Below are 4,870 nucleotides of genomic sequence, written 5' to 3'. Positions count from 1 at the left end.
TTACGAGCGACTCCAGCACGCGACCGTGTCGAACGCCGATCCTTGAAAAGGATCGACGACACGCTTCGCAATGCGACCAAAGTCGTCGAGAGCACAGCAAAGTACGATATAACGTAACTTTGAGGGCAATTATTCGCTATACAATTGCTCGTCGTCGAGCAGTCACAACTAATTCATAGCTGCAACATGCCCACGACGAGTCACGGCGATCTCCGCTGCCCGTATTATACCAGACGGAGACACACCATGGATATTATCGTTCAAATTCAACAGACTCTCGTGTTAATTGAGTAAAATGCTACCCGACGTTAGACAAAAATGCCAAGTCGTCGTGGTCAGCGACATTTCATCGCCATTCGCGTGGAAATGACGTGCAAAAGTTTATTCTCGCTCGGAATCGAGTGAGTCGATGCTCGGTATTTATCGACGATTCAATGAAGAATCGACGAACTCGTAACGCCTACGGCGCCTACCGCATAAGGGCCATTCGGTCAGAGACACCGACCCGCGGTAATGCAGTGGATGACAACGATGGAGAGCATACCCAAGACGATTACATCGACTCGAGCACCTCTCTTACATATACCGAAAGGGCCGCCGAGGCATCGGCGCCGAATGGTCTTGAGCATTGTTTTATATGGGCAAAAACCTCATCGAAAGGGCGGATCCTCCGAAGCTTCTTCGAACATCATTGACGAGGAAATCGCCGGGCACGACGTTTCAGGCCAGGGACTTGCTGTATTGACAAGTGACTCGCCGCGCACGACGTTTCAGGCCAGGCACTTGCTGTATTCACAAGTGACTCGCCGCGCACGACGTTTCAGGCCAGGGACTTGCTGTATTCACAAGTGACTCGCCGCGCACGACGTTTCAGGCCAGGGACTTGCTGTATTGACAAGTGACTCGCCGCGCACGACGTTTCAGGCCAGGCACTTGCTGTATTCACAAGTGACTCGCCGCGCACGACGTTTCAGGCCAGGGACTTGCTGGATTTACAAGTGACTCGCCGCGCACGACGTTTCAGGCCAGGGACTTGCTGTATTGACAAGTGACTCGCCGCGCACGACGTTTCAGGCCTGGGACTTGCTGTATTCACAAGTGACTCGCCGCGCACGACGTTTCAGGCCAGGGACTTGCTGTATTGACAAGTGACTCGCCGCGCACGACGTTTCAGGCCAGGGACTTGCTGTATTGACAAGTGACTCGCCGCGCACGACGTTTCAGGCCAGGGACTTGCTGTATTGACAAGTGACTCGCCGCGCACGACGTTTCAGGCCAGGCACTTGATGGATTTACAAGTGACTCGCCGCGCACGACGTTTCAGGCCAGGGACTTGCTGGATTCACAAGTGACTCGCCGCGCACGACGTTTCAGGCCAGGGACTTGCTGTATTCACAAGTGACTCGCCGCGCACGACGTTTCAGGCCAGGCACTTGCTGTATTCACAAGTGACTCGCCGCGCACGACGTTTCAGGCCAGGGACTTGCTGTATTCACAAGTGACTCGCCGCGCACGACGTTTCAGGCCAGGGACTTGCTGTATTGACAAGTGACTCGCCGCGCACGACGTTTCAGGCCAGGGACTTGCTGTATTCACAAGTGACTCGCCGCGCACGACGTTTCAGGCCAGGCACTTGCTGTATTCACAAGTGACTCGCCGCGCACGACGTTTCAGGCCAGGCACTTGCTGTATTCACAAGTGACTCGCCGCGCACGACGTTTCAGGCCAGGGACTTGCTGTATTCAGAAGTGACTCGCCGCGCACGACGTTTCAGGCCAGGCACTTGCTGTATTCACAAGTGACTCGCCGCGCACGACGTTTCAGGCCAGGGACTTGCTGGATTTACAAGTGACTCGCCGCGCACGACGTTTCAGGCCAGGGACTTGCTGTATTCACAAGTGACTCGCCGCGCACGACGTTTCAGGCCAGGGACTTGCTGTATTGACAAGTGACTCGCCGCGCACGACGTTTCAGGCCTGGGACTTGCTGTATTGACAAGTGACTCGCCGCGCACGACGTTTCAGGCCAGGCACTTGATGGATTTACAAGTGACTCGCCGCGCACGACGTTTCAGGCCAGGGACTTGCTGGATTCACAAGTGACTCGCCGCGCACGACGTTTCAGGCCAGGGACTTGCTGTATTCACAAGTGACTCGCCGCGCACGACGTTTCAGGCCTGGGACTTGCTGTATTCACAAGTGACTCGCCGCGCACGACGTTTCAGGCCTGGGACTTGCTGTATTCACAAGTGACTCGCCGCGCACGACGTTTCAGGCCAGGGACTTGCTGTATTGACAAGTGACTGGCCGCGCACGACGTTTCAGGACAGGGACTTGCTGGATTTACAAGTGACTCGCCGCGCACGACGTTTCAGGCCAGGGACTTGCTGTATTCACAAGTGACTCGCCGCGCACGACGTTTCAGGCCTGGGACTTGCTGTATTCACAAGTGACTCGCCGCGCACGACGTTTCAGGCCAGGGACTTGCTGGATTCACAAGTGACTCGCCGCGCACGACGTTTCAGGCCAGGGACTTGCTGTATTCACAAGTGACTCGCCGCGCACGACGTTTCAGGCCTGGGACTTGCTCTATTCACAAGTGACTCGCCGCGCACGACGTTTCAGGCCAGGGACTTGCTGGATTTACAAGTGACTCGCCGCGCACGACGTTTCAGGCCAGGGACTTGCTGTATTCACAAGTGACTCGCCGCGCACGACGTTTCAGGCCAGGGACTTGCTGTATTGACAAGTGACTCGCCGCGCACGACGTTTCAGGCCAGGGACTTGCTGTATTGACAAGTGACTCGCCGCGCACGACGTTTCAGGCCTGGGACTTGCTGTATTCACAAGTGACTCGCCGCGCACGACGTTTCAGGCCAGGGACTTGCTGTATTGACAAGTGACTCGCCGCGCACGACGTTTCAGGCCAGGGACTTGCTGTATTGACAAGTGACTCGCCGCGCACGACGTTTCAGGCCAGGGACTTGCTGGATTTACAAGTGACTCGCCGCGCACGACGTTTCAGGCCAGGGACTTGCTGTATTCACAAGTGACTCGCCGCGCACGACGTTTCAGGCCTGGGACTTGCTGTATTCACAAGTGACTCGCCGCGCACGACGTTTCAGGCCAGGGACTTGCTGGATTCACAAGTGACTCGCCGCGCACGACGTTTCAGGCCAGGGACTTGCTGTATTCACAAGTGACTCGCCGCGCACGACGTTTCAGGCCTGGGACTTGCTGTATTCACAAGTGACTCGCCGCGCACGACGTTTCAGGCCAGGGACTTGCTGTATTGACAAGTGACTCGCCGCGCACGACGTTTCAGGACAGGGACTTGCTGGATTTACAAGTGACTCGCCGCGCACGACGTTTCAGGCCAGGGACTTGCTGTATTCACAAGTGACTCGCCGCGCACGACGTTTCAGGCCTGGGACTTGCTGTATTCACAAGTGACTCGCCGCGCACGACGTTTCAGGCCTGGGACTTGCTGTATTCACAAGTGACTCGCCGCGCACGACGTTTCAGGCCAGGGACTTGCTGTATTGACAAGTGACTGGCCGCGCACGACGTTTCAGGACAGGGACTTGCTGTATTCACAAGTGACTCGCCGCGCACGACGTTTCAGGCCAGGGACTTGCTGTATTCACAAGTGACTCGCCGCGCACGACGTTTCAGGCCTGGGACTTGCTGTATTCACAAGTGACTCGCCGCGCACGACGTTTCAGGCCAGGGACTTGCTGTATTGACAAGTGACTCGCCGCGCACGACGTTTCAGGCCAGGGACTTGCTGTATTCACAAGTGACTCGCCGCGCACGACGTTTCAGGACAGGGACTTGCTGGATTTACAAGTGACTCGCCGCACACGACGTTTCAGGCCAGGGACTTGCTGGATTTACAAGTGACTCGCCGCGCACGACGTTTCAGGCCAGGGACTTGCTGGATTTACAAGTGACTCGCCGCGCACGACGTTTCAGGCCAGGGACTTGCTGTATTGACAAGTGACTCGCCGCGCACGACGTTTCAGGCCAGGCACTTGCTCTATTCACAAGTGACTCGCCGCGCACGACGTTTCAGGCCAGGGACTTGCTGGATTTACAAGTGACTCGCCGCGCACGACGTTTCAGGCCAGGGACTTGCTGTATTCACAAGTGACTCGCCGCGCACGACGTTTCAGGCCAGGGACTTGCTGTATTGACAAGTGACTCGCCGCGCACGACGTTTCAGGCCAGGGACTTGCTGTATTGACAAGTGACTCGCCGCGCACGACGTTTCAGGCCTGGGACTTGCTGTATTCACAAGTGACTCGCCGCGCACGACGTTTCAGGCCAGGGACTTGCTGTATTGACAAGTGACTCGCCGCGCACGACGTTTCAGGCCAGGGACTTGCTGTATTGACAAGTGACTCGCCGCGCACGACGTTTCAGGCCAGGGACTTGCTGTATTGACAAGTGACTCGCCGCGCACGACGTTTCAGGCCAGGCACTTGATGGATTTACAAGTGACTCGCCGCGCACGACGTTTCAGGCCAGGGACTTGCCAGTTGTACGGAATTCACGCGCATTGCCCCTCATGAACAGAAGAGTGTTAAGTGCAGGCGCATTGCATTTGCTGTTGTGGTCAAGGAGTCCCCCCTCCATCCCTTCTAACAATCCTGTTTGCTCGTTCCAGCCGACTAGATATCGGCCTGCTCCCGAGCGAGTGTACCCACAGCAGCGGTGCGAGCTCGTGGCATTAGCCTACTTCTCACATAATGAGCATTACCACCAACTATTTTCCATCTGTTATAGGCAATCGAGTCCGCTTTATGGAGGGTCACTAACGCTTTGATATTTCCACAGTTCGTGCTAAACGAGCGCCGGACGCTGCGTCG

This window comes from Phymastichus coffea, unplaced genomic scaffold, assembly GCF_024137745.1.
Source record: "Phymastichus coffea isolate CEN01 unplaced genomic scaffold, Cenicafe_Pcof_1.1 PCOF00333, whole genome shotgun sequence".
Taxonomy (NCBI): domain Eukaryota; kingdom Metazoa; phylum Arthropoda; class Insecta; order Hymenoptera; family Eulophidae; genus Phymastichus; species Phymastichus coffea.
The sequence above is the reverse complement of the archived record's forward strand: the minus strand, read 5'-3'. Positions refer to the sequence as shown.